General features: G+C 44.6%; 1 protein-coding gene across 1 annotated transcript in view; it reads right to left on the bottom strand.

Moving 5' to 3' along the window:
• Positions 1-17,968, bottom strand: part of thada (THADA armadillo repeat containing) — a 334,005-nt gene that overhangs the window by 173,484 nt on the left and 142,553 nt on the right. The window lies entirely within an intron of this gene.

Genomic DNA, 17,968 nt, shown 5'->3' with positions numbered 1-17,968 from the left:
AGCTCCTTAGGTTTAGTGACATTCAAGAGGAGGCTGTTGTCCTGACACCAGTGCCATATCAGCCACCTCCTCCCGGTAGGCCTTCTCATTGTTATCGGAGATCAGGCCCACCACCACAGTGTCATTAGCAAACTTGTTGATGGAGTTGGAGATGAACCTAGCCCCACAGTCATGTGTGTACAGGGAGTACAGTAGGGGGCTGAGGACACAACCCTGGGGGGATCCTGTGTTCAGGGTGAGGGGGTTGGAGGTATGTCTCCCCATCTTGACCACCTGGGGCCTGGCGGTGAGGAAGTCCAGGACCCAGGCACACAGGGGAGGGAGTGTTCAGCCCCAGTTCCAGCAGCTTCTCTGCAAGTCTGGTGTTGAAAGTCGAACTGAAATCAATGAACAGCATCCTCACATGACCCACCTTCTGGCTGTCAAGGTGAGGGAGAATGGTGTGCAAAACCTGGGAGACTGCATCATCCGTGGGTCTGTTTGGACGGTACGCGAACTGCAGCGGGTCCATGGTTTTTATTTGCATGACTGACTTGGCAAATGAAATTCCTCATATGTTGCAAAACATACTTGGCTAATAAAGTATTATTGTGACTGTGATTATGATTGTCTCCACATCCTTCATGCAAGTCTGATGGAGGGTCCTGACACAAAACGTCACCTATCCATGCTCTCCAGAGATGCCGCCTGACTCACTGAATTACTCCAGCACTTTGTGATCTTATTTTTATAAACCAGCATCTACAGTTCCTATAAAGAACTCTGCACCTATTGGCAGGGTGGAACAATGGCACAACAGTAGAGCTGCTATCTCACAGTACTAGAGACATGGGTTTGATACTGACTATGGGTGCTGTTTGTGTGGAGTTTGTATCTTCTCCCTGTGACCACGTGGGTTTTCTCTGGGTGCTCCAGTTTCCACCTACATTCCAAAGATGTGCAGGTTTGTGAGTTAATTGGCTTCTGCAAATTGCCCCTGCAGTGTAAGATGTGAAAGTGGGATAACATGGAGCTGGAGCACCGGTAATCGATGGTGTGAACTCAGTGGGACGATGGGCTTGTTTCCACGCTGTATCTCTAAACTAAATTAAACACCCTTATGTAGGCTTTACAACTTCTGTATGTATTTAAAAAAAACAGCTTAAACAGGAACAAATACTTATTATGCGTATCTTTGAACAACTGGATTATTTTTTACAAAGATGACTATCTTTTAACTCAGTTTAACATTTTGGAAAGTCCATCGATCGGTGGGTTTATTATCCTTAAGTGATAATCATTTTTGTGCTGAAGATAGACACAAAGTGTTGGAGTAATTCAGCGGGTCAGGCAGCATCTCTGGAGAAAAGGGATGTATGGAACAAGCTGACAGAGGAGGTAGTTGAGGCAGGGACTGTTGCAATGTTAAAGAAACAATTTGACAGGCACATAAATGGGACAGGTTTAGATGGATATGGGCCAAATGCAGGCAGGAGGGACTAGTGTAGATGGGACATATTGGTGGGTGTGGGCAAGTTGGGCCGAAGGGCCTGTTTCCACGTTATATGAAAAGGCTGGGTAACATTTCAGGTCGGAACCCTTCTTCAAACTTTATTTTTTTCCTATTCTCCTAAAATTAAAGCTATCATGAAATAACACCCTCAGTGTATTTTGGGTTCATTACATTGACCCATTTTCTTAGTGCAAGTTGAATCATGACTGCAAATGTGATGAGTGGGGCTGGGTTTGGAACACTGGCGAACCTGTTTGTGTGATGCTTAATGGCTGGTGCTTTGCCTGGGGCACAGATATCAAACCAGTTATTACAGTTATTGAAAGCAGGTGAAATAACATTCTGTCCTGACCAAGGCAAGTCAAATAATTTAGGTTTAGAAAACTTAGCTACGAAACATATATTTTTCTTTGCCGTGAAACAAAATAGCTATTTGTCAGTATCTCTTCCATTTAACGAACACTTCATTATTTGTGAAATGTCATAACGTCACAGTTAAAAGAGATACTGGTGCTTTGCATCTGGTGTCACTTTGCACCTGGGCTAAGTACAGGGCTTTCTGATAGAATTTCACTCAAGTTCTTTCCATTTTTATATTATGTCAGATCAATTAACAATAATAACAGCATGGAGGTGTCAGTGGAAATTTCTAAAGTGCCCCAAATGCCCCAGCTGGATCCATGTGTTTCATTTATCATTAGCAAAGTATAATGTAGCACAGAGTATCTGGAAACATAATAATTTTTTATGGAGGAGAGGGAGAGAGAGGGCAGGGAGGGGGGCTCGAGAGAAGGGAGTGGGTGAGGAGGGGAGCGAGAGAGGAGGGGGAGGGGGAGCGAGAGGGGGAGCAAGAGAGGGCATGGGGAGTGAGAGACGGTCGTGGGGAATGAGAGTGAGGGAGCTAGACAGAGGGGAGGGAGAATGCAGAGTCAATGCATTGCTGCTATATCCTTGCAGCAACCGAAGATTAATTTCTACTCTATCTATGCAGTAAAACTATATGGTATTATGTTCATACACAATGTAAACAAGCTCACTTGTCTACCATCCACAAGTTGGTTGCAATTCATGATCCAGTGCAGCCACTGGCAGTTGTGTTAATTCTCCAAAGGGGTGAACCATCATTCAACCTTCGCCTCCTCATTCACAAAGCAACATTGTTTGAACTTGAATGAGAGGCTGTCCTCATTCCTTCGTATCCCCAGGCAAGAAACTGAGAGACCACGAAAACAGACTTCTTGGATTTTTATGCATGATCTGATTACAGCAATGTGACCTTTTCCAGGTGACCGATTCTTTCTACAGTGGCACTGCGTTGAAGCAGAGGACCCAGTTGGTGATGGGGAGACAATCGGCGGCGGCTGATTTTGGCCTAGTATTGCTCATCTCAAACGTTAAGGGTGGCACAATGGCACAGCGGTTGAGTTGCTGCTTTACAGCGCTAGAGGCACAACATTCGATCCAGACTGAAGGTACCGTCTGTACGGAGTTTGGATGTTCTCCCCGTGATCTGCATGGGTTTTCTTCAGGTGCTCCGGTTTCCTTCCACACTCTAACGACGTATAGGTTCATAGGTTAATTGGCTTTGGTAAAATTGTAAATTGGTGTGTGTGTGTGTGTGTGTGTGTGTGTGTGTGTGTGTGTGTGTGTGTGTGTGTGTGTGTGTGTGTGTGTGTGTGTGTGTGTGTGTGTGTGTGTGTGTGTGTGTGAGTGAGTGAGTGAGTGCATGTGTTGTTAGTGTGCGGGGATCGCTGGCTAGAGCGGACTCAGTTGGCCGAAGGGCCTGATTCCGTGCTGTATCGCTAAACTGAATCTCAGACATAGATCTGTGATAAGATACAAAGCACAGGATGTAACTGTACAACTTTGCAGCAGACATGGGCATCATTAGCAGAAGCAGGGGAGCCTTTGGCTAACAGTGGACACCTGGCCAACCCAGACTTCAATAGATAGAACTGCAGAGAAAAAACATCCCCTAAAAATAGAACATCCAGAAATACTGAGGCAGTTCATATACAGTGCAAACATGTTCTAAATATGTGCCAAGGACAAGACTTTATATTTAATGTTCGTGGGATTTAAAAATTATTGTAACAATGAAGAGTACAACAGACTTGTTGAAAGGAATCGCATACGCTATCTCACAATCACACATAATCACTGGTGTTTCAACCTACTTTTCTAAGTCTTTTGAAATAAAAAAGCAAGAGAGAGTGTAGTTATTTCTCATTAATATTTCATTCCATACTATTGAGAACATATGTGCACTGCATATGAACTACATCAGCAGTATTATTTGCAGAGTACACATTCCCACTGTTCTCTATAGCATTTGCACATCATTCTGAATTACTTAACCGTGTTTGTTTACTTACTGTACAACACGCACGCACGCACACACACATACATGCAATCCAAACTGCTTTCGTCAGTTTGGAAAGCAAGTCTTGTCATAAAAGATGACAATGAAGCAAACTTTATGAATGTTTTTTGGCCAGGTTAACGCCAATTGTCTGAGAGGCACTTTTACAATTAGTATTGCAATGAAAACGTTACATCTGCTCGCTAAAACCATAATTCTCATTCCTAAAGCAATTAAGAGTCTGTGTGTTTTAATAACTCAGATGCACCAAGTGAAGTGAGAGTGTTTGATATTGAGGCATAAAGTCTGTCCTTGAGATATTAACCCTGTAAGGTTATACAACGCACTTCATCACGGTCTAATTGCAGCTCCCACTTGATGGAAAATTCCACTTTTGCTGTAGTGGAACAATCTAAACCTCAGCACATTCCTGCCAGCCAACCAAAGAGAAAAGACAAGCAAAACTTTACCCACGCTACTGCTATTTATTAGGAAACAGATTACTCTAAACAACCAAGGCACAGATTTGTTCTACTACAATAAAAGGGAGCTGTAGGTTAATTTAAATTTCTGACATCCAAATAATTTTTGGTTGTTAATTTTTAGACCACTCTCCAATTTTATTATACTCTGGACTAAGTTAGTGATCTGCTCCAAGTATAGTTTTAATTTTTGACCATATTTGTCCAATCTCTATGCAGAGAAAATTCCAATTAAATATTACAAAAAAAAAGCCTTTATCTCCAGCATTCCCCACAAATTTACACCTTTTGGAACCAATTCCAATCTCCACCAAAGCAATTTACTTAGGGTGAACCAGAGCATGCCACTTCCACACCCTATTTGATCCAGAGCTTGATTTCCTATCACATCTTCGCACTGCCATCACTGGATCAGTAATAATTAGTACAGTGGTGCAGTGTTAGAGCTGCTGCGTTACAGCGCCAGAGACCCGAGTTTGATTCTGACTGCGGGTGCCGTCTGTACGGTGTTTCTATGTTCTCCATGTGACCTGCTGGATATTTTCCAGGTGCTCCGGTTTCCTCCCACATTCCAAAGATGTCCAGGTTTGCAGGTTAATTGGCTATGGGAAATGTTGCCCCTCGTGTGTAAAATAGTGGCAGTGTATGGAGTGTTCGCTGGCGGCGCGGACCCGGTGGGCCAAAGGACCTGTTTCCATGCTGTATCTCTAACATCTAAAGTAATGCCTACCCTCCAACCATCATGAATTTCAGCTAACTTACACTAAGAGCTGTTCACTCATTGCCCATGTGATTGTTAATCTACAGTGACTGCAGGTCCAGCAAATTTTCATCCTTGTACTCAATTATTTCCATGCTCCTGAACACCACAACATTCTGGAGCCCTACAATGTATGAAAAATGTCCTTCTCTCGTAATTTGGCCTCTTGTACATCCTGCTTTAATCAGTCTACCGTTAGAAATATAACCTTTGACGGCCTAAACACTAATCTCTGGAATTCCCTCACTCAACCTCTCTTCCCTTCTCCTTTTTAGTTGATTCCAGCTCTTTGGACTAACTCTTGGTCACTGTCCTAAATCCTTCTTTTGGCTTTTTACCCAGATTGGTCTTAAAGTCCCATGGGCTAGTTTACTCGACTGAAGGTGTTTCATACATGTAAACTGCTGTTATACACTTTTGTAAAATTGTTGTTTCTAGACATGTATGTTCTTGTTTCCACAATTCAAGAAGGGTAGTATCTTTGGAGAGGGTGCAGAAGAGTTCACCACCTTGATTAGAGAGAATTGACTAAAAGGAAAGTTTGGCCAAGCCTGGATCAGATTCAATTTAATTGTCATTGTCAGTGTACAGTACAGAGACAACGAAATGCAACAAAGACGATAGTCTTCTCATGAGTGTTGGAGGCTGAGGAGCAACTTGTGTATGGACAGGGCCGATAGGCAAGAGTTTTTTTTCCCCATCCTGGGTGGAAATGTCAAATAATGGAGAACAAACCTTAAGGTGAGAGGGGAAAAAAAGTTTAAAGAAGATGTGTGAGGCAAGTTTTTTTGTTTTTTTTACACAGAGCGTGGTAGACGCCTGAAACACAGTTCCAGGAAAGGCGGTGGAAGCAGATCTGATAACTACTTTTAAGAGGCTTTTAAAAAGACACATGAACAGGCAGGGTATGGATGGATGGATCATGTGGAGGTAGAAGGGTTAAGTTTAATGTGGCATCATGGTTGGCATGGACATTGTGAGCCAAAGGGCCCATTCATGTGCTGTTCTATGATTTAGATATTCAAAGGAAGAACATGGTGGTTCGAGCAGCAATATTATGGCACCATCATGATTTTTAGCTCTGTGATTATATTCTTGGAGACAGGGTAGTAATTTATCTAGAAAGTTAAAACAATTTACAGCCTAGATCTGTAAAATTGATATATTAAGCTATAAACTACTGTTATTGCAAATTACTGTTAGCAGCATTTGAAACCGTTAGCTCACCAGAGCCAGCATCATGAATATAATTTTGTTTAATGATCTACATTAATTATTTTCCAATTACAGAAGTACTCTCCATGTTGCACACTCTTAAAAGTTCTTGATATTAATAAAAAACATTCTAGCTTATTTAAACTAATCAAATATTAGTGGCTTTGAAATTTTACGACTTTGCAAGTATATTAATCATTGCCATTCTGTATTAAAAATATAAATTGTTTCAGAAAATTAAAAAGAGTAAAATCGAGAACATGCACTTTCACTTGGATGCTAGTTGGTATAAAGTTTAAAAATGAAATGTCCCTAAGAGTCACAAGTCAAAATAAAACAAACATTACATTCTGAAATTGCACTATTATGTAGTGCAAGGGAAAAGAGAAGACCACACCGGAACAAAGCTTTGCAGGAATCAGTTCAAAAGCAGATCTTATTTTCAAAATGTTAACTTTCTTTATCTTTCTCGATGCTGTTGTTTTTTTTTTTCCCCATGTCCTTTGCAGTAACTTCTCTTTCTATGTTAATTTTCTTACTGAGTTAAAATTTCTTAGAGATAAGTAAACATGTCAGTTATTAAGCAGCCCTGAAGGGTGATGGGACATTCTGAAAGAGAAGATAGACACAAAACACTGGAGTAACTCAGAGGGACAGGCAGCATCTCTGGAGAGAAGGAATGGGCAGGGCCGGATTTACATATAAGGTTGACAAGCTTAAGTTTAGGGCCTCGAGATCTAGGGGAGCCTACAAACCTCGCTGCCTCACCGACCATCCACCCACAGGGACCTCCTACTCACTGTCGGGTAGTCATGGTCATCTAGTCGTTGGGGTGGGGGATTGGGGGGGGGGGGGGGGGGGGGCTCACAAGTGAAATAGCTTAGGGCCTCACTTCATCTAAATCCGGCCCTGGGAATGGGTGACGTCAAGACCCTTCTTCAGACTGGGAACTCTGAATGAGAATTCTGTTCAGAAGAAGTGACACCATCCTCCCTGAACACGTTATGTTAAACCATCGAAGGTAGACAAAAAAGTCTGGAGAAACTCAGCGGGTGAGGCAGCATAGATGGAGCAAAGGAATAGGCGATGTTTCGGGTCGAGACCCTTCTTCAGACAGTTAACCAACCAGTCAGTCGTGCTGTTGAGTGAGTGTCAACTCCTTGTGATCCAATAGATGAGCTCAGTCAATTATAACCTATCACCAACTCAAATGCAAAGCTGCTGCAAAAGCAAAACTGAATGGATTTGGTCCCATCCAGTTTTTTTTTAATGATTCATATTTCAGGCACTGACATTACGGGTGGTCAGTGGCTGTTGCCATTCTGAAATTGCCCTTCAATAGTAGTGATGAGGGACTTTTTTGAACCACTGTTGTCTTCCTGCTATTGGGTAGGGAGTTTCAGGATGTAGATGCTGTGACAATAAAGCAATGGTGATATCATTCTGTGTTGGGAAAATGTGCAACTTGGAAAGAGACCAGCAGAGTTGGCATTCCCATGCTGCCCTTGTGATTGCCTTATTGCCTTGATGCTATACCATGTGCATTGGTGACTGTGCTGTTGGAATGGCCCAGACTAGTTACTGCTATGCTGCAGCCATGGTGTGCTGATGATGCAGAACATCAATGTTTCGGGCGATGAATGGGCATACTGAGCTAGTGTAGGAAGGAACTGCAGATGCTTGTTAAAACCGAAGAAGCTCAGTACAAAGATAGACACAAAATACTGGAGTAACTCAGCGGGACAGGCAGCATCTCTGGAGAGAAGGAATGGGTGATGTTTTGAGTCAAGACCCTTCTTCAACCTGATCAAACAATCAGTCTGAGGAAGGGTCTTGACATGAAATGTCACCCAGAGATGCTACCTGTCCCGCTGAGTTACACCAGCATTTTGTGTCTATCTTTGTACTGAGCTTCTTCAGAGGTCTCCGGGCAGCAATTATTAGGGAAGGTGGAGTGTATTCCAAGATGCCCCTTGACTCTGACGTGCAAATGGAAAGTTCTCACTGCAAACTGCACCTCCCCTGGTACTTTCCCCAGCAACGACAGGAGAAGTAACACCTGTCCTTACAAACCACCACCTCCCTCACCTCCATACAGGGACCTCAGCCGTCCTTACAGGTGAGACAGAGGTTCAGGTGCACATTCTCTAACCTCATCTACTGTATTTGATGCTCCTGATGTGGTCTCCTGTACATCGGTGAGACAAAGTGTAGACTTGATGACCATTTTGCTGATCGCTTGCTCTTGGTCAGCTTGGACCTGTTGGATCTCCCGGCGGCTAACCATTTTAATGTGCCTTCCTATTCCCATACCGCCCTTTCTGTCCTGGGCCTCACTCTGGCATGTGTGGCCACACGCAAACAGGAGGAACAGCACCTCATGTTCTGCTAGCGTAGCTTACAACCCATCAGTATGAACAATGGATTATCCAATTTTAGGTAAAATCCCCACCCCTTAATATTTCCCCCTCTCTTTCCTGTAGTCCACCACCCCAGTGTGCACTCATTTCACCCACAATTCACCTCCTCCCTCCGTCCCCTTCCATCGAAATCCCTCCCTCTGGCTTTACATTTCATCCCTCTTCTCTCCTACACGGCAGCCATTTGCCCTTGCACCTATCGAATTGTCGATTAAACATTGCGATAGTACCTGCCTCAACTAACTCCATAAGAACGGCAGGTCATTCCTCTTATACAATCTTAGGGAGGTGTACAATTTCCTGTATCAAGTCTACATCCAAATCCCTCAGAGCACATCAGACCACACTGGAATAAGCTTAACACTTGGCTCAACTACGGCACTTGATTATTTTCCACCAAAAGGACCATCAAGTTCCTTTCCACCTCCTTCACATTGATATACCCACCCCATCCGAGCCACTTGCCTGTAATCGAAACGCACTTTGGCTTTGACATGTGGACATTCAGTGACTTCAATGCTTTCCTGGCATCTCATGCTCGACCACACATTATCTTACGAACAATCAAGACTGTTACTCATAAATGAGAACAGAAACTGCTCAGCAGTGGAGGGGGAGAAATAGAGAGATCACATTTCAGATTGACACAAAAATGCTGGGGTAACCCAGCGGTCCAGGCAGCATCTCTAGAGAAAACGAATAGGTGACGTTTCTGGTCGAGATTCTTCATCAGACCTTTAAGAAGGATTTCGACCCAAAATGTCACTTTGTAGTGCGTGGGTCTCAAAATGAGGCAAGTAGTCCGAAGTTTGAGAAGCACTTTACTTTAATTCCTCCCGGTTCAGGGGAAGACGAAACCAGGAAAAGATGGCACCCAAACCCTGCCTTTTATACCCTCCGGCTAAGGACCGCCTCCGGACTGCACCACTCCTGTGCCGAGGGGTTCGGCAGTATAATGGCACGACCCTTAGGAGCCGCCACAGCTACCCCCCCCCCCAGAACCAGAGGCACAAAATGCACCGGCGGGCGCACGACCCGGCCGGCCCGCGTGCGGAAGTCAGCAGATCCCGGGGCTTGCGGGGGCGTAGGTGGAGGGACAGGTCGAGGGACCGGCGGGAGGACAGGTGGAGTAACAGGTGGAGGGAGTCGTGAGGGGGGGCGCCCTCGGGGCCGAGGTTGAGCAACCAGCACCGGCTGGTCAATGTCCAGGTGCGCCGGCTTTAAACGGTCAATCGACACGGCCTCCGGCCGGCCCCCCATGTCCAGGACAAAAGTCGACTGCCCGTGTTCCAGCACCCGGAACGGGCCCTCGTACGGCCTCTGGAGTGGTGTCCGGTGGGCATCACGGCGCAGGAAGACGTATGGGCAGTCCGTGAGGACCATTGGCACGTGTGGGCGAAATGTCCCATGGCGGGACGTCGGGACATGTGCGAGCCTGCCAACTCGCTCGCGAAGGCATTGAAGGGTGGAGGAGGGCGTTTCCTGCTGCTCCGGCGCCGACGGCACGAACTCCCCGGGCACTGTGAGTGTCGACCCGTACACCAGCTCCGCCGATGATGAGGCCAAGTCCTCTTTGGGAGCGGTCCGGATGCCCAGCATGACCCACGGCAACTCGTCCATCCAGTCCGGGCCGGTGAGTCGTGCCTTCAATGCCGCCTTCAGCTGCCGGTGGAACCTCTCCACCAGACCGTTTTTGAGGCCGAACGGCATCCGAGTAAACTCGTAAAGCCCGAATGGCGTGATGATAGCCGTCTTGGGTACGTCATCTGGGTGAACCGGGATCTGATTATAACCCCGTACCAGATCCACTTTTGCAAAAAATGTGGCCCCAGCCAAATGGGCCGTGAAGTCCTGGATGTGGGGTACCGATCCGCTGTTGTTGCAGCGTTCAGCCGTCGGTAATCCCCAGAGCCGTCGGTAATCCCCATAAGGTCGCCAGCCCTCCATCGTGCAGAATTCCCGCCGTGCCAGACGCAGTTTATCTGGTGGCAGTCGTCGTGCTCGTGCATGGAGTGGTGGGCCGGTAGTCGGGATATAATGTACAACTCCGTGGCTGGGGGTTGCTGAATGAAACTGCGGAGTGAGAATGTCCGGGAACGCAGCCAAGATTCGTGCGAATCGGGAGTCCACGGACGCCAGTGGCCGTAGGGACCATGTGGAGTGGGGACGCCCAAGGGCTGCTCGAAGGGCGGACGATCCCCAAGGCCTCCATCGTGCAGAATTCCCGCCGTGCCAGACGCAGTTTATCTGGTGGCAGTCGTCGTGCTCGTGCATGGAGTGGTGGGCCAGCAGTCGGGATATAATGTACAACTCCGTGGCTGGGGGTTGCTGAATGAAACTGCGGAGTGAGAATGTCCGGGAACGCAGCCAAGATTCGTGCGAATCGGGAGTCCACGGACGCCAGTGGCCGTCCCACCGGTTGACCCAAGCGCAACGTGATCAGAATCAGAATCAGAATCGGCTCCATTGTAGTGGCGTTGACCAAACGCTGACGCCCGAAGTCCACCATGAGGGAATGCGTCCGGAGAAAATCAGCCCCGAGCAATGGTTGGGAGACGTCGGCAACGGTGAAGTTCCATGAAAAATGGCAGGAGCCGAGCACGATGGGATGCGCAGTCCATATGTGCGGATGGGGCTGCCGTTCGCCGCGGTGAGGACGGGCCCCCGCTTACCGGAACGAATGTCGGCTAGCGAGGGGGGCAGGACGCTGAGCTCCGCTCCTGTATCCACGAGGAAGCGGGTCCCGGAGCACAGGGTCGGGCTGGCGTGTGAGGAGGTAGGGCTTTGTTCTGTCTCCATCATGATGCCAATGGAGCGTCGGGGTCACCAATGTAGTGCGTGGGTCTCAAAATGAGGCAAGTAGTTCGAAGTTTGAGAAGCACTTTACTTTAATTCCTCCCGGTTCAGGGGAAGACGAAACCAGGAAAAGATGGCACCCAAACCCTGCCTTTTATACCCTCCGGCTAAGGACCGCCTCCGGACTGCACCACTCCTGTGCCGAGGGGTTCGGCAGTATAATGGCACGACCCTTAGGAGCCGCCACAACTTATTCCTTTTCTCCAGTGATGCTGCCTGACCCGCTGAGTTTCTCCAGCAGTTTTTGTCTATCTTTGGTGTAAACCGGAAACTGCAGTTCCTTCCGAACAATCCAGATTAATGAAATGCATCAGAGCCATTATTCCAAACCCATTCAACACTAAATCTATCTTAAACAACATGCCTGCATTTCTCATTTAATAAGCTCCAGGCTCCAATGTATTAAGACTGAAACTCTGTATGCTGTGTTTAAGTCCATCCTTGGATGCATCATTCTATCACTAAATAATCTAGACCCAAGGAACTGCAGATGCTGGTTTATCAAAGAAGGACACAAAATGCTGGAGTAACTCAATGGGTCAGGCAGCATCTCTGGAGAACATGATAAAGTTTTGGGTCAGGACCCTTCTTCAGACTAAATAATCTACAGCAATTCGATATGCACTCTCCCTCAACATCTGTTCCTCCAATTCCATGCGCTCCTGTTTCCCCCTACCCACTGTGTCACCATCAACAGTTGTGTCTTCAGCCATCTAAGTCCAAACATCCCCAAAACAACCTGACTTTTCATTTAACAGCTTTCTCAAATCTTGGTTCTTTGACCGTTCCTAATCCTCATTGCATTTCCGTCTTTGGCTTGGCATCTGATTTCACTCATTCTTGATGTTTATCTACAGTAAAGACAAGTTATAAAAAAAACTCTTTCACCTTATTTTCACAGTACTGACCACGCTGTGCCGGGAGTGAGGTGAGATCTCGTCAACCTTTTAAATGTTTTGTCTAATTTTGTGTTCAATTGGCTGAGGACAGAAATATTTGTTTAGTGTCGCTCTCAAACCAGTTCAGCCATGATCTCATTGAGTGGCAGAGTCTAAGCTAAATGCCTTCTATGGTTCATATAACTGTGGCTTAACAAATAAGGTAAAACTGCTTCAAAACTTAAATAAATGACTCTGTCAGCTAAGTTGTTTGATCATAGCCCAGAAATGCAGTATGGGCACTGGAATAAGGTGGTGAGTGCAAATCACTAAGGCACTGGAGAAATGCAAATCAAGTACTGTCAATGTTTGCAAGATGACATGAGAGTTCAAGTTAGACACCGAAGGTTTCCTGGGAACCAAGTCCCAGCAATTACTCTTCGTGAACTAGCAAGAGAAAAACAAAAAGTGAATCTTATGATTACACTGAAGATGACGTTGCCATTCAGTGCAGAGTTCAGATCACTGAAATTTATGGACCAAATGTCATCTGTTCACTGATCTGATGAGACAACATTTGGGTGGAACTGTGGACCACACTACTCTGTTCACTCTCTGAACAATTAATCATTAATTGCAGTTATTTTTACATTGATTATGCTGACAACTATATTTAGATGGAGCACAGCATCGATTGGCACGCTCAGTTAGTCAGTACTGTATTGTTACTTGCGTTTTAATAGATTCGACATAAGTTGCTTGCACTGCAAGGCAAGGTGGGAACAAAACACACAGGCACCCTAAATCCAATGAACAACAGGACAATGATATCTACTTATCAAAGGAGATGGAGAGAGGAATATAACAGTGGGAAGGAGTTATTTGACGGGAGTGGTTTCAATGTCAAATCCAGTAGTTATGAAAATGAAGATGCACAATATATTACCCTGGAAGTAGAACATGAGTCAAAAAATGGAGAAGGATTGGGGTTGAGGATGGGAGGGGGAAGGGGGGGCAAAGTGTGCTATTCTTAAAAGGCCAGTATCACAGCAATACTGAGAATGTGTATAGGGATATGCAGTTATAAAAACAGAAAGACAATGCCTCTTAACCAGGCATTAGCATGACTGGTCTGAGTAAGGTCTTGACCCAAAACGTCACCTATTCCTTTTCTGCAGATATGCCATCTGACCCACTGAGCTACTCCAGCATTTTGTGCCTATCTTTAGCATGACATACATTAAGGCATCACACACCATTCTGGTACAAGCACATTGTGAGGGACATGACCAAACAGAAAAACAGCCACATGATTCAGTATATATTGGTTAACCGTTAGGGAATATCCATACAGAAAGGCATAACTGCAAAAGACATGTGTAGGATGGAGCTGCAGATGCTGGTTTACACTGAAGATTGACACAGCGGGTCAGACAGCATCTCTGGAGAAAAGGAATAGGTGACGTTTCGGGTCGACACCCTTCTTCGAAACGTCAACTATTCCTATTCTCCAGAGATGCTGTCTGACCCGTTGAGTTACACCAGCTTTTTGTGTCTATCTTGCAAAAGATATATCTGATTTCTTTATAGGATCAAAGAAGCTGTTGAAATGGACTTGTTATTTAAACTGGACACCAAACAGCAGAATGGCTCACCAGCACAAAATATAAAAACAAAATGAAAAAGGTGACACTTGTATTCCTCAATAAAAGAGATCCAATCATGGAGATTTCAAACATGGCAGAACAACATATTATAGACTTTCGAGACTTGGAGATGCAGAGCGGAAACAAGCCCTTTGGCCCACAGAGTCCACGCCGACCAGTGATAGTGTACTAGCGTTCACCATCTTACACACTAGGGACAATTTGCAATTTTACCGGAGCCAATTAACCTACAAACATGATCACAGGAAGGAACGTACAAACCCCGTAAAGACAGCACCTGTCGTCAGCTTCGAACCTGGGTCTCTGGCACTTTAAGGCAGCAACTCTACCGCTGCACCACTGTGCTGCCCTTTCATTTGTCATTCTTTCAAATTTCTTTGTTAAGATTTAGGGCCTTTGTTTCGGATAGAACTACTCCTTAGTGAAGAATGTTTTCATGGTTTAATTACTCCTCTCTACGACAAGATTCGTGTTTCATAATATCTAGTTCAGGATAGTCCTCCCAACTTGGCTGCTCAACACACTGGTCCAAAACAAGTCTGTACACACACAGGATTTCTTCCTAAATTGTTCCATTTTAGTTTGGGCAGTCTACATGCGGATAGAAGTCTCACATAATTATTGTAGTATCTTTGATGCATGAATCTTTAATTTTCTGTTGAATAATGTCCACTTGGATTAACGCTACTGTTGGGATATAGATAATATCCACCAGCTCTACGTCCTTAATGATACTTAGCTCCACCCACACCTTAATTTTCTGAACAAATAACCTGTCTCAAGATGTAGGAAGGAACTGTAGGTGCTGATTTAAACTGAAGATAGACACAAAAAGCTGGAGTAACTCAGTGGGACAAGCAGCATCTCCGGAGAGAAGGAAAGGATGACGTTTCGGGTCGAGACCTTTCTTCAGACTGCTCAATATTACATCCACTTCATCCTTTAACAGCAATGTTTTGTCCTTGGACATTCAGCTACCAGCTTGGTCTCCATATTGTATCTGAAGCATACACAAACCTGCTTTTTCATCTGCACATATATATTTTCCGCATGCCTCCTCTTAATAATGCCAGGGCCTTTGCAAAGTTCTAATTTAGACTGCCTTTGCTGCTGGCTATTTAAGATGTTTACCCATAATGTTAACAGCAGTCATTGAAACCAAGATTCTTCAATCAATCATTCTCCGACTGTACTTGAAGGAGTACAAGACTGCCTTTTGAGTGCTCTCAAAGGGAATTTGACATACATTCTGACCTACACTCCATGTAACATTATCCACATAGTGAAACTACAGCCCTGTTGTGACTTATGTGTTTTTATCAATGACCATCTGTTTACCACTTCAACATCTCCTGCTCTGTTTGAGTCTTTACATGTGAAAACACGATCATTTTTCCATTTTGCTGTTGACGGACACTTTGAATGAATTTGATATTAGTGCCCAGTAAACCTCTGCTTAGTAAATGAACACAGTTTATGTTTGAATTTATTTTTGGTACAAATAACAAATCGGGCCTTAATGGAAATGTTTTGGTTATCACGAGACAGTGGATTGGCTGTTGATGTTTTTCTTGGGGAAGGGGGGGGAAGGTGAGGGGAGACCTGATGGAGATGTACAAAATTATGAGAGGCATGAATAGGGTAGAGAAAGTGCAATGCTTTTCCACATGGCAGAGGTGTCCAGTTTAGTCCAATGTTCACAATGGGGTTACGCCACAGGTGAGGCATAAGAGGTTCGATGGATCCAAGAAAGACCCTTCCACTAACAGGACAGTGGATGCAACCACTCTTACAGGGTTTAAGAACAATTTGTATGAGCACTTCATTCACTAAGGCATAGCAGGTTGCAGACCAAGTGCTGGTAAATGAGATTAGTATAGACAGCTTACATCCCAGCAGTATGAATATTGACTTCTCTAACTTCAAATAATCCTTGCTTTCCCTCCCTCTCCAACCCTCCCCCTTCCTAGTTCTCTGACCAGTCTGATTGTCCTCCTGATTAAATTTTATCTCTGTATGCTTCATTGTAACCTTCTACTGGCGAACAATGATCTATTCTACATTTTCCTTGAACTTCATCCCCTTTGATGTCTCGTTTTCTCACCTTACCTCCATGTCTCCCTCTCCTCTGACAGTCAGAAGAAGGGTCTCGACCTGAAACGTCACCCATTCCTTCTATCCAGAGATGCTGCTTGTCCCGCAGTTGATGAGCCAAAGGATATTCTGCCCTTGCATACTGTCATGTTGCATCATAGTCACAGAGTTATACAGCGTGGAAACTGGCCCTTGGGACCATCTTGCCTACACCAGCCAACATGTCCCAGCCACACTAGTCCCACTTGCACATGTTTAGCCCATATCCCTCCAAACACGTCCTATCCATGTACCTGTCTAACTGTTTCTTAAACGTTGGGATAGTCCCAACCCCAACTACCTCTTCTGGCAGCTTGTTCCATACACCCACCAACCTTATGTGTAAAAAAGTTACTCCTCAGATTCCTATTAAATCTTTTCCTTTCACCTTAAACCTATGTCCTCAGGTACTCAATTCACCTACTCTGTGCATCCACCTGATCTATTCCTCTCATGACGGTGCCTGGTTTGGGAACAGCTTAGCCCAAGATCGTAAGAAATCGGTTGAAGATCTAGCCCAGACTTCTCAGCATTGACTCCATTGACACCTGTTATTTTAAACTTTACTTTAGACTATAAAGATACAACATGGAAACTGGCCTTTGGCCCACTAAGTCTGTGTCAACCAGTGATCACCCCGTACACTAGCACTATCTTACACACTAAGGCCAATTTACCATTTTTACTGAAGCCAATTAACCTACCTATAAGCCTGTATGTCCTTGGAGTGTGGGAAGAAACCAGAGCACCCGGAGAAAGTCCACAGTCACAGGGAGAACGTACAAACTCCGTACAGACAGCACCCGTAGTCAGGATCGAACGCTGCTATAAAGGCAGCAACACTACCGCCGCATCATCACTGTGATCAAAGGCTTAATCAAAGGCTTGATTAATGATTCGTCCCATCTTTGTCATTTTTTCATCTCCCTACTCCCGTCCAACAGAAGGTACAGAACCACCGGACTCAGGAACAGCTTTTTCCCATCTGTTCTCAGGGCTCAGAATGGTCCTTCCATATGCTAGACTACTGTCCAGTACACCTCTACACTTCACACTGCAATGAGAACCCTGCACTCTGTATAACCTTTACATTTTTAAATAGGTTAAAATAATTTTGAGGAGCATGAATTTTAAATAAAAATAAATGTGTTCTGAAAAGTAAGCATTCTTCTTCGTGTCAATTGTCCAAATACCTCAATTTGCATTTAAGATCTGTAACTTAGTGATTATATGAATATGAAGACACAAGAAACTGCAGGTGCTTAAATGTTGTTAGAATGCTGGAGGCAAAAGCACTAGAAGCAAAATACAATTGTATGAACATGTCATGTTCATCATTAGCAAAGCTGAGAATTAGGCTTAAGATCCCATTCTGAACACAAATATATACACAATGCCCGATGACATCTCATTGCCTTCAATGGGAAAAATCATTTGAAAACATATGCGTACATTTTTAATAAAATTTGAGTGAACTGTTTGTTACATTCATAAAGATTCATGTTGGATAGTTTGAAAGTCGGATAGTTTGAAAGTCAAGTTGAAATGGAGGACGTCTTCTCCAGAAATATTTTTAAAGAATATTTCAACACAAGTTGATTAAGATTACAAACCTTCATCTATAAACTGGATGCCAATATTCAATGTCCTTGTGTACATACTGCACTGCTTTTTTCTCCTTTAATATGCAAGGTCAACACCAT

Source organism: Leucoraja erinacea, chromosome 8 (genome assembly GCF_028641065.1).
Source record: "Leucoraja erinacea ecotype New England chromosome 8, Leri_hhj_1, whole genome shotgun sequence".
Taxonomy (NCBI): domain Eukaryota; kingdom Metazoa; phylum Chordata; class Chondrichthyes; order Rajiformes; family Rajidae; genus Leucoraja; species Leucoraja erinaceus.
The sequence above is the reverse complement of the archived record's forward strand: the minus strand, read 5'-3'. Positions and strand labels throughout refer to the sequence as shown.